The sequence below is a fragment of the Mastomys coucha genome, unplaced genomic scaffold (assembly GCF_008632895.1).
Source record: "Mastomys coucha isolate ucsf_1 unplaced genomic scaffold, UCSF_Mcou_1 pScaffold16, whole genome shotgun sequence".
Taxonomy (NCBI): domain Eukaryota; kingdom Metazoa; phylum Chordata; class Mammalia; order Rodentia; family Muridae; genus Mastomys; species Mastomys coucha.
In genome coordinates, this window is record NW_022196898.1 from 104,709,994 (window position 1) to 104,722,459 (window position 12,466).

General features: G+C 41.6%; 1 protein-coding gene and 1 non-coding gene across 3 annotated transcripts in view; both read left to right on the forward strand.

Annotated features, from left to right (window-relative positions):
• Nucleotides 1–12,466, forward strand: part of Negr1 (neuronal growth regulator 1) — a 746,019-nt gene that overhangs the window by 639,403 nt on the left and 94,150 nt on the right. The gene's annotated exons all lie outside the window — the stretch shown is intronic.
• On the forward strand, nt 11,193–11,325 carry LOC116094576. The gene has a single exon (XR_004120211.1). It is a non-coding gene; the product is annotated as a small nucleolar RNA SNORA17 (small nucleolar RNA).

Genomic DNA, 12,466 nt, shown 5'->3' on the forward strand with positions numbered 1-12,466 from the left:
ATACATACCATGGAAAAGAATGCTTCTTATAATCTTATTTCTAGAAATAAGTAAAATTTTTAATAATAGGTGAAAAGGGAAGAAAGAAATCATATTGTAAGTACATGTAATTTAAAACTGGCTGACATGACTCTCATATGGAAAACATATATTCTAAGTAAATAAAGTTTGTATTATACAAACCTAAGCATGGAAAGGCCAACACATATACCAAATTCAGGTCACATGCAAAGAACTGCCTCTTCCCGCAATGTGATTCTTGCTGTGTGGAGATATTTGGGGGCTTCGATGCTAAATTCCCCTGAGAATGTGCTGTAAAGCAAAATGCATTTTTTGCTTACATACACATCAAAGGGGAAAACAGAGCTGGCAGTTGCTGAAGCAATGAAAACAGATTCTGTTCAGGCAATATAGTAAAGACCTCAGTATGGAACTGGGTGGCTGCTGGGCACAGCAAGATGTATGGGTGTTTAAACGGAGCAGTATAGAGATGGGTAGGATTATCAGGAAAGCAGCCAGGCCTGGGCGTTTGGTGAAAGTGACCCCACAGAATACATGGTGAAAGTAAGCAAGGATGATCAGGTGACAGCAGAGTGTGAGGAATTTGGCTAGATATGGAAAGTCATTGAACAGGATAGCTTCTCTTCAGCACTGGCTATGAGTATTGCTACCAGTGCATTTGCTACAGTGCCAAGATGGAGGACTGAAAGCTTCAGCAGCCAGGCTATAAAGGCTGAGCCAAAGGTTTTGTGGAGTATATGCTATATTCTAAAGTGAGAAAAACAGAAACAACTGATAAAGTTTACACACTTACATTTTTTTCCTGCTGTTCTATATGTGTGTGGAAACCTAAGCATGGAAAGGCCATGCCCTTCTGGGCTCTAAATCCTTTTGTTATCAAAATGTGTTTTTAAAAGTGAACTTGGAGGAACCATCCAAAGTCATTTACCTAAGCTAGCTGGTGAGCTTTAGACTGAAAACTCCCAAAGTCATTTTCCTGAGCTAGCTGAGCTTTAGATGCAGGCTCAGTGAGGCACTGTTCCTTAAAAAGAAAGTGAATAGTGCCAGAGAAGGATATCCAAAGTTGTGTGAACACTGGACCCTGCTGCACACTGGACAAAGTCAGTACCCAGTCAGTAGATTTCAGTAAAGCTCACTAAACAGTGGACAAGTTCTAGGCACTTGCTTGGGAGCTGGAGCTTCCTGTGGTAGCCAAGTGGATCCTGTCCTATTCAGTGAGGGAGTGAAATCAGTAAGGACTCTGGGAGAACACATTATTTAGGCACAGTGGGTACTCTGTGTCCACCATATCCCAGCAGCCAACCTTTCTATGCATCAGGGATTCTGTACACTGTACACATTTTGCCCATGAAAACATGCAGAAGAGGGATTATTTAAGGGCAGGATGAGAAAGCAGGAGAGTGGATATCAAAAGGGCATGAACCAAGCATAACATGTTTGTTTGAAGTGTCATATAAACCCAACCAACTAAAACAATGAATTTCAAAAACCAACTAAAACAATTAATAATAATAAACCAGTCATGGGATGGAAAAGGCAATGGATTTGGAGGCTTTTTAATATTTAGTTTATTAATATGTATGTATGTATGTATGGTTTGTATGGTGTGGTGTGTGTATGTGTGTGTTGTATGTGTGTGGTATGTGTGTGCACATGTGTGTTGTGTATGTAGGAGTCTGTGTATGTTGTGGTGTGTACAAGTGTGTATTATATGTATGTATGTGTTGCATGTGTGTTGTGGTGTATGTGTGATGTGTGCACATGTACATGTGTGATATGTGTATGGAGGTCTGTGTGTTGTAGTGTTTGTGTATATGTGTGTGGTGTGTAAGAGTGTGTTGTATGTATGTATTGTATGTATGTGTGTGTGGTGTGAGTGTGTGGTATGTACATGTATGATGTGTATATGGAGAGTCTGTGTGTATGTTGTGATATGTGTGTATGTGTGTGCTGTATGTGGTGTGTGTATGGTGTGGTGTGTATGGTGTGGTGTGTATGTGTGTGTGCTGTATGCATGTGTGTGATATGGTGTGGTGTGTGTGTATGCTGTATGTATGTGTGTATATTGTATGTGTGTGCTATATTGTGTGTGTGGTATCTTGTGTGGGTGGTATAGGTATGTGTGTGTTATGTGTTTTGTGTTGTGCATATGTGTATGCTGTATGTATATATTGTTTTGTGTGTATGGTGTGGCATATGTATGTGTGTGTATATTTCATGTGTGTGCATGCGCATATATGGGTTTGTGAACATGTGTGTAGATTCCCATCAAAGCCAGAAGAAGGCATCATATACCCAGAATCTGAAGTGACCTGATATGGGTACGGGGAACTGAAGTCGGGTCCTCTGCCATATTTTCCAACCACCTTTGTGTTTTAAGTCAATACAGTCCTAGCACCTGACAGTTAAACGGGGCTGTTAATTACTCTTCTTGCTTTGACCAAATACTCAACAGGAGCAGCTTAAGAGAAGAGAGGTTTATCTTGGTTCATGGTTTAAAGGAATAAAGTCCATTGTGGCTTGAAAAGCAAGGAGGCTGGAGCTCTGTCCACTAGTGGTCACATATGGACAGATCAGGGACCCCCAAGTGACCTACTTCTGCCAGCACGAATCTTCTCCTGATGTTCCGCAGTGCACCAAAGAAGAGCCCCAGCTGGGACCAAGTTCAGACCCAGGAGCCCATGGGCAAATTGCACATCCAAAGGATGGCAATAGCCTTGAAAATTCATTTGGGGAAGATTTTTTAGACAAGATTTGGTCACACTTTCTGGTCAAAAATGCTTTACACAGTTCTGACACATGGAATTTCTACACAGAAGCATGAAAGAGCCATGGCATGGTCCCTGTCACTCTCTTGCACAAAACAAGAACTTGGTCTCTCCCACAGGAGATGGTAGCAACACGGCCTATCTAGCCTCCCAAGGATGCCTCTTTGTCTGCCAACATTTATGTCTGGCAATATCTAAATAAGTAAATGTGTGCTTGGTTAATTCCTGAAATTTTAGGATTCTTTTTACCTAACTTATGATAATATAGGCCTGAAGTACATACAGCATTTGAAGTGTGTAAGTTCAAGGCCTAGGTTATAGTAAGCGCCCAGCAATGGTTCACTGACTTCAGTCACAGTGGACTTGTCTTGTGTCCAGAAAATAAAAGGTAAGATACTTCTGTTCAGTGTCCACACTCTCCAGCTCTGGGGGTGCAGATACAATCTACTTAGATCCATAGACTCATATGAAATGACTAGCTTCTTCTCTTATTTAAATCACTGTACGTTGACAATATTTGCTGTTCCAAAGGGGCTCATGTTATTCAGCTCAACAAAGTCGCAAATAATATATATTTGAAAACAAGGGGTAGCTGATGTAAGCACCAGATGGCTCCAACATAAAATCAAGGGAGCTGCTTTTAGCTCTACCCCAGGGCTCTTAAAGCCGCCTTCTCAGGGCGCCTTTATGTGTTGTGGTTTATTTCTGAAGTGACAATAAAATCGGGAAGAGCAGAATGAAGAGAGCACCCAGCCTGGGCATGTTTAACAATCTGTTCTGCATACGAGGGAAGCATTGCCATCACCAGAATCAACAACATCTTGACACATGATTCAAACGTCAAAAATATCACAGAACACAAGATGCCTTTGCAACAGCGACAGAAAGCTGAAGGCAAATCCAGACTGGGCCAGATCCCTGAAAAGCTGTCGTCTTCTCTGAAAGTTGAGACCTGCGCAGGGCACAATGTGGGGCTTGGAAACTGAACCCTTAAGACCTCCATGATGCAATTTTCTATACATTGTGGCTGTTAGACAGTGAACAATGCCAGGGAAGTGTCAGGCATAGCGCCACAGGAGTGCTGCTGCTCAGGGAAGACACTGTTGTGTAAGAGCCAATGGTGTCTGCAGATGTAGCCCCAACTCAGAAGAGAGATGTTAAAATGCATGTGTGATGGGTTTATAATAGTTTTGCATATACATATATGTACATGTATGTGTATATGTTTATGTATGCATGTGTGCATGTCTATGTGTACATATGTTTATGCAGATTCATGAACAGATGTGTATGCATGCATGTGGAAGCCAGCGATCAACTTCAGGTGCCTTCCTCTATCACTCTCGACCTTATTTCTTGAGATAGGATCTCTTCCTGACCTGAAGCTCACCAATATGGAAAGATTACTGTCATCAAGCCCCAGGGATCCTTAGGTCAGAACGGGGCCCATGCTGGAAAAGGTTATAATGAAAGCCAAGACTGTAGCATGGCTGGCGAGGTGTTGTCTGTCCACTGTGTCCCTTTGTCTGAGCTAGATTAGTATTTTCGTGTGTGTGTGTGTGTGTGTGTGTGTGTGTGTGTGTATGTGTGTGTGTGTTATATGTATGCATGTGCAAAGGCATGATACACATGTCTACATATGCATGTTGAGGCCAAAGGTCAACACTGGGCATCTCCCACTCTTGTCCTCCATGTTCTCTTTTGAGTCAAGATCTCTCACTGTGCCTACAGCCCATCAACTCCAGGCAATCTGTCCATCTACCCAGTGCTGGGATGATATATGAGCACCACTACAGCCAGCTTTATACCTGGGTGCTAGGAATCTGATCCAGCTCCTAATGAATATGTGACAAACACTTTACCCCCTCAACCCCATGACAAAGTTTTGTAAGATGTACTTACATCCTTACTTCCATCTGGATGATATAGGGAGATTTTCCATGTATTAATTTCTTGTGTTTATTTTTTTAAATCATTGATGCATCTAAGCATCTTTCCCTGTGTATCCCATTCCTGTGCTTGACTTTTCTTCCTTCTATTCCTCATTGATCAATAGTGAAACCACAGAGTATGGGCTTTAGAAGCCAATACCCAGACAGGAAAGATAACAGAACAGACTGGGAGTGGCAGAGTCAACCCCCTCTCCTCTTCAGGGATTCGCTGGACTGTTTACACTCTCTCCTTTGGCAATCTTACACGCAAACAAATAATTCCATGACTATTAGCCACACCCTTTGGCCAATGAACAACTCAGAACGACTGCATCAGACAATGCAATGTCAATGAAATCAATACTGGAGTAAAGTTGGATGAGGCTGGGGAGTGCCTCATTAAGGTGGCCTCTACTTAACTAGTGAATACATCAAAAACTTCAAAGTGTTCGGGAAGAAAAAGGTAAAAGCTCTGAGTCACATCTCTCCATCTGTTATTAATATCAGCCTTAGAAAACACTCAGAAGACTTGTGCCAAGAATAAAAGCATCTGCAGCCAGAGAGGCTCACTAGGCCCCTCTAGATTATTTGGCTATGGAACTTGTGGCATGCCTGAACAGCATCCAGAAATGATACAGGAGGGATCGGTCACTGAGTCCTCTCTTCTTTAGGAAACTGGCAGGTGATTTGTGTCTTAGCACTGACAATTGTTCAAGTTACACAGATGTCTTTTACTTTGCTCTTCTGAACTATATGCTCTGACCCAGTCTCCTGAAAGCCACTGACATAAGCACTGAGCACACAGCTCCAGAGGCAGGTTCTAGGATGTGACGTCTGCCCGCACCATTCTTCTCTGTATCACCTGGTACAAGGTCTCTACGCTCCCTTTCTAAGAATGGTGTGACCACAATATCCACATTTCTTTGTCTGGTTGCTTCACTGTAGCTGAGTATGTGAGGCTGAGTGATCTATAGAAAGAGATTCTTTCCTCTAGAATGCTGCAAGTCCAGCAACAAAGGAGCCATGTTTGGTGAAACATTACAGGGGAAACTCCATGGAGTCACAAGGCAGAGCAGGACACAGATTGGGGAAATGCCTAGGAAGGCCAGGGTACACTACTGCTTTACAAAGGGTCTCCTGCAATAGCTCACCCACTCATCAGGCAGCCAGTCTATGGACAGCCAATTCCTCCCCAGTTACCCATAAGGCCCTGCCTCTCAAGTGTCATAGATAATACATAATTCTATAATTCAGAATGTTGCCCCATAATATACACATCACTGTGGTCACCTTTTTAAAATTAAAGTGTCCTTCTTGGCTGTTGTTAGAAGTGTATGTTTTAGGTTGTCATGTGTAGTTTATCTTAACTGTTGCCTGTATGCTGTTATTTACCTTCTAGCCCAGCATTAACATAGCACTTGATCTATAGTAGAGAGAATCCATTGTCTTTTAAATCTACAAATCCATAAATTATAGGTGAATTAAACAATTGTACTCGTTACTGTCAGATTTTTATTTCAACCTCTGTGAAATAAGTATTTGTGAGAAATATTTTTGCCATAAAAATTCAGAAATTTTTAGATTATAAAAACAACAGGTCCATCTAATACTGTGCTTAAATGTGGATTAAGCAGGTTTAATCCATGGATTAAATAATTTGGGCTTAGTAAGATTTGGATGCTAAAGATCTAGTGTATCATTTTTTAAAAATAAAAAGTGTTTGCCTTTGGTAGTTTATGTCTTGTATACTCATAAGTCTTAGATTCCTCTCCATAGATACAGTTAATCACAGAAGTCATGGACTAACAATATTTCCAGGTTGCAATACCATATGCTCAGCTTTGGAAGAGCACAGCAAATGGAGCTAGACTCAGATGCATGGTCAGAATACAAAATAAAAAGTGTGTTCATGGAGACGGGGCAGAAATGTCATCCTTGTCCGCCATGGCACTGGTGCTTGCTGCATTAGCCTCTACATGTGTCCCAGGCTTTCTCTCCATGGTCTGGGTTTCCCTGCTCTGCTCCACTAATTTCATGCACATGAAATGGAAACATGGAGAGATTCACCATGAGAGAATGTCAGCGAAACATTCCAAACCACATATAATTTTAAATAAAAATAAGAATCTAAGAAAATTACTAAAGAAAGAGGTAACAAGATAGAAAGAGAAAAAGGAGAGGAACAGAGAAGGGAAAGAAGCATGGAGGGAGGGAAGGAGAAATATACAGAATGAAAGCTGTGAGCTATTCATGAGAAGGAGATTTGAGGCCGGATGATGGCTTGGCTGGTAAAATACTTGCTGTGAAGATGCAAGGACATGAGTAAAATCAGTAGCACTCATGTTAAAAAATGGAGGATGGTGGCTTATATCACAGCACAGGGTTTATAAACAACCAGAACCACTTATGGAATATGTAGCAGAGATGAGTGCTATGTGTTAGCATTTTTGTTTTATGGTCAATTTAATCTTTCTGGCCACTTTTTTTTAAGGTATTTAGTTTGAAAGAATAAGATCCTCAGATTATGACTTTGTGAATTCCAGCCCTGTAACCATCATTAATCTCCACATGTGACACACATGTATATACACACACATATACACACACAAATTAACATATATCATTGACCTCCACATGTGACACAGATGTATATACACACTCACCTTCATCAACACCCATCATTGACCTGCACATGTCACATACATGTGTGTGTGTATACATATATATATATATATATATATATATATATCCATCATTGACCTCCACATGTGACACACATGTATATATATAAAACCACACACGCATTAATTCATGATTGATTGGCCTCCACATGTAACACACACATGTATATATACACTGACACAGACAGTAATGCCCATCATTAACCTGCACATGTCACACACACACACACACACAGTACTGTATACCAATTTTTGTATCTTTCCTCTGTGACATAGGTTCAGTTTTTCTGCTATCATGAAAGAACAGGCTGAATGTGCAAATATCTCCAGGTGCTATTTTGACTGTATAACTATAAATAACTGAGGAATACTGATAAAGCTCAGAACTAGTAATAAATAGGAACTTTAAGAATCCTCATAGTTTTTATACATATTGGAGATTATTTTTAATTTTGTATTGTTTATTCCAAACTCTTTTTCATATTGTAACCAAGACATTTCTCTTGTATTGTTGCTTCTATTGCCATGTTCTCAGGACTCAGAGCACCCTCAGGGCAGTCATGCTGATCAGAGGAGGTTCTACATTTGAGTTGAAAGAGTCTGGCAGGAGCCCACTGAGTTGAACTAATTGAATCCTGAATGGTGCGGGAAACTTAAAAAGAGAAACTATTTTTTAAGCAGCCATAGTGTGCCTGTGTTACTTAACTAGTTAAACACCCAGAACCACTTATGGAGTATGTAGCAGAGATGAGTGCTGTGTGTTAGCATTTTTGTTTTATGGTCAATTCAGTCTTTCTGGCCACTTTTTTTTTAAGGTACTTAGTTTGAAAGAATAAGATCCTCAGATTATGACTTTGTGCATTCCAGCCCTTTCTTTCTCAGTAGCCCATCCCATCTTGTTTGTGCATTTAGATGCACTCACCCAAGCCTAAGTGATAATTCAAGTTTCTGATCTACCTGACACAATGCAAAGAATATCATGAAAAAATGTTAAACTGGGCTAGGTTCAAGAGACAAAAAAAAGTGTATGGCATCCAATGGAAATGTAGGATGACCCTGCTTTAAAAACATCTAATAAGATATAATTTGGGGACAAACAATATGTAATTGTATTATAAATTAAGAAATTATTGTTTGTTGTATTAGATGCAATGTTTATAGCTGGTTGTACAGCAGGTCTTTAGTTTTTAGACAAATGTACAGATATGCTTCATTATATAATATGACATCTGTAATTTTGTTTAAAGTGATTCTAGATAGATAGAAAAGTAGGCAAAGACATAGGTACCAAGATTACATTTGATAAATGAAGATATGATTATGATTTTCAAACATATGTGGTTAGTAGATGTGTCTGCCAGGTTTCCATGACAATAAGAAATACTGAAGACAATCATCTTACTGGCTATTTTGATGTACAAATTTGGAAGTCCATGGTGGGTTGGACTTATTTAGGGCATGTGGTGAGGTCTTATATTATGGTGGTGAAAGACAAGACAGCTTATGGCAATGTGATGACTAATCTTGACATCTTGATGGGATGTAGAATCACCTTGGAAATAATTCTCTAGATGTATCTGTAATGAATAATCTAGATTACTTGATTAATGTGGGAAAACCCACCCTACATGAAGTATCATTCCATAATGTTCCAAGCTTAGCAAAAAGAACCACTGTGCTGAGCACAACCATTCCACTGGTCTCTGCTTCCTGGTGGTGAATGCAGCATCCACCTTTAGTTCATTCAATCACGGGCCATATCCTATAATGCTATGAATCAAAATTAACCCCTCTCATAGTACTATGAATCAAAATAAACCCACCATCACAGACACCTTTTCCATTGTTAAAAGCAAATCCAATTCTTGCCAGTACAATATTGGACACTGAACTCTCTGATTGAGGGATGGATGCAAAGAGAAATAGGTTCAGGGCAGGAGAGTTTGGCTGCATCATGGACAGAGTCTGTGAGCCAAGAAGGGAAGGGCAGATTCCAGAAGGAACCATGGGAACAGGACAGGCTGGCAGGTTTGTGTCACTCCAAGCCTCCTGGGGCTCTTTTTGAAGCAATGGGGCCATGACACAGCATGCAAGAAGCCAGGCCTGCCAAGGACAGCTGTTCTCTTGGCTTAGTTAAGGAAAAACTACCAAGTCCCCAGGCAAAACCATAGAGTGATTAAGGTGGGGGCTGCATGAACACAGAGTCTTTAGAACTCTGTTCTTCTTCAACCCCATATTTGAGGATTGTATCCTGTCATTCCAGCACTGTGCTAAAGAAATCAGTGCCTAAGACACTTTCTCTGATCCTCCATAAGGAGAAGAAAGTCATCAAGTAAAAACAACAAAAGAGCGACATGACTGGTCAGTAAGAACTGTGAGGAATGGCTTCAAGCCACACACCAGAAGTCAGGGAAACTTTTCCAAACTGACCTCTTAAGTTATGGTTTCTGTCTCCAGACAATATGTTTGTCCATGCAGAGAGACAGCAGAAAGCAGGCCCCCTGGCTCCATGTTTTTGGAGCCTACTGAAAAGTTGGGCTTTGATATTCTGTGCTAGTCAAAGCTCTGGAGGGAATGGGGTGTTGAAAGGCAGGAGGTGACATGCTGAGTGAACAGTGAGATGCCACAGTAAGCCCAGTCTTGTGAGTAAGCCCATTACAAGCCAAAGGTATTTTGGAGTCTTCTCTGGTTCCAGCATTTCTTCTGAGGAATGGTAATGGTGAGGCTCAGGCAGATGAAACACTATCTCCCTGTTCCCAGGCCAATAGAAATGGAGAGGGGAAAGGCACATATGCAGACTAACTCTCATCAACATTACCCTAACTGTGAACGATCAGGTAAAGCCAAGTCCCCCAGGTAAACAAGAGGGCCAGTGTGCTCACTGTGTTTTTCCTTGGAACCACTTGATTCTTCGAAGAATAGTGGCTGAAGGTTCAGGATGCTCTGAAGCGCATGGGGCAGCATGTTCTCTTTCTCTTAGAGTGCAAGCGCCGCTCTACCAGCATGGAAGATGAACTTGTTCTGGTGTACCTGAAATTCTGTGTGTGTGTTACGTGACATGGAAATCACTTTTCTGTGATTACATTCTTTCTTACAAAATGTAAACTTCACAAAGTCAGAAACTTAGTGTTCTTCACAATCTCATTTTCAGGAACTAAAATACTACTGGGACAACATGCATATCTGATGACTACTTACTAGATGAATGGGAGCACATGTGTGCCAACATGAACACCTTTGTGGGCTTATCTGAAGAGCCTTTGAAAAGTAAAGACCTTAGTAAATCTTTTTTAATGTGCAAATTCTAACAGTGACATCTAACCAAGATAATTGCTGCTCTGACCATACCATAATTTTCCCATTCTCCTTCAGCTAATTATAAAATGATTTGTTACAACAGAGAAAAGGCAGATAATGTGGGGGAGGCATAAAGATTGAACATAAACATGTCCTAATTGCAAAGGTTCTGTACAGACACAAAGGAAGCACGTACGATCTTAGATAAGCTAGACCCCAGAGAACCAAGCTCTGTCAAACACAGTGCATCTACATTTTCCTTGGTCTGGATCCTTTCAGAAGAAGTCATTAATTCCAAGACCTCTAATCATTCCAGAAACAATTTACTGGAGCAAAATATCACTTATGATTGATTCTCACCCAAAGTACATATTTCAGAGAAGCAAGCTTTCCTTATGCACACAAAATTAAACTCCTGGGACATTAGAGAAAGTGGATAAATTTGAAGAAGTGTTTACAATACCATGAGATCTTAGATTTTATAAGAAGTCCAACCTGCCCCCTAGAGGTGTTGGAGGTGTGGCTGCTGCATCATATGTGTATCAGTAGGTGGCAGAGAAGAGAGAGGCTATGTCTATGCCCAGTATTCTGACCTATGAACATATGACTGATTGGAAGCTTAACATCCCCTGAAAGAAGTGAGCCTAAGACCACTAACCAGTCTGGTGCCAGGAGTCCCAGACAGGGAGATATCCTAAAATGACCACTAGTCAGCACCGTACAGGCCGGGGGAGGGGACAACCATGCTTAAGATGACCCCTGCCCAGGGCCATAATGCAAAAATGGGGAACAGCACTCTTGGGATGATCCAAGACCCTCAGAGACCCCAGGAGCCACTAAGAGGAGCAAGTAAGTAGTGAAGAAATGGAAGAGAAAGAAAAACAGGGGCTGGAGAGATGGCTCAGAGGTTAAGAGCACTGACTGCACTTCCAGAGGTCATGAGTTCAAATCCCAGCAACCACATGGTGGTTCACAACCATTTGTAATGAGATCTGGTGCCCTCTTCTGGTGTGTCTGAAGACAGCTACAGTGTACTTACATGTAATAAATAAATTAATTAAAAAAATAATTTAAAAAAAAGAAACGAAAAGAAAAACAGAAGGATATAGCACAACAGAGGCAGAACTGACTTGAGGGTAGTGAGGAACAGCCTGATGGGAGTAGCCAGAGATGCCACATAGGATCATAGTGAGGTTCTGGCCCATGCTGCCACCAAGAGCCATGTCTGGGTCCATGGCCCTGCAGCAGCAGGGCTCTGTTACCACCAAAGGCCAAGCAGACATTTCTGGTTTGGCCAGGGAAATGTTGATGTCTGAGGACTGTGCAGAACTGGCCCTAGCCCTCACCTGGGCATTGTGGGAGAGATGACCCTAGAGTTGTGAGAGCAGAAGGGCTGACCCCACCCCTAGCCTGTTCTGCTCATTTGGGAAGAGTACCCCCCTCTACCCTACTGTGCTCATTGTGGGAGTTGTGAGTGAGGTGGCCCCAAGGATACTAGCATGGGTAAGCTGATCCTAGCACTTGTCCCTTCTGGTGGCATGGAGATAACCTCCTCCCCTGTCATCCCTTACCACCTGTGGCAGGTGGGATACCAGGCCCTGGGGTCATCAGAGCAGGAGAGCTGGCTTTGTTCTTCACTAGCTGCAACATTGCCAGCATCTTACCTGGTCAGCACAGAAAAGCTGACCCAGTTTGTGAGGGCTACAGATAAGCCAACCCCAAGGGTGTGAGTATGAGAGAGCCAGCCCTGCCTCTTATGGTGGCATTG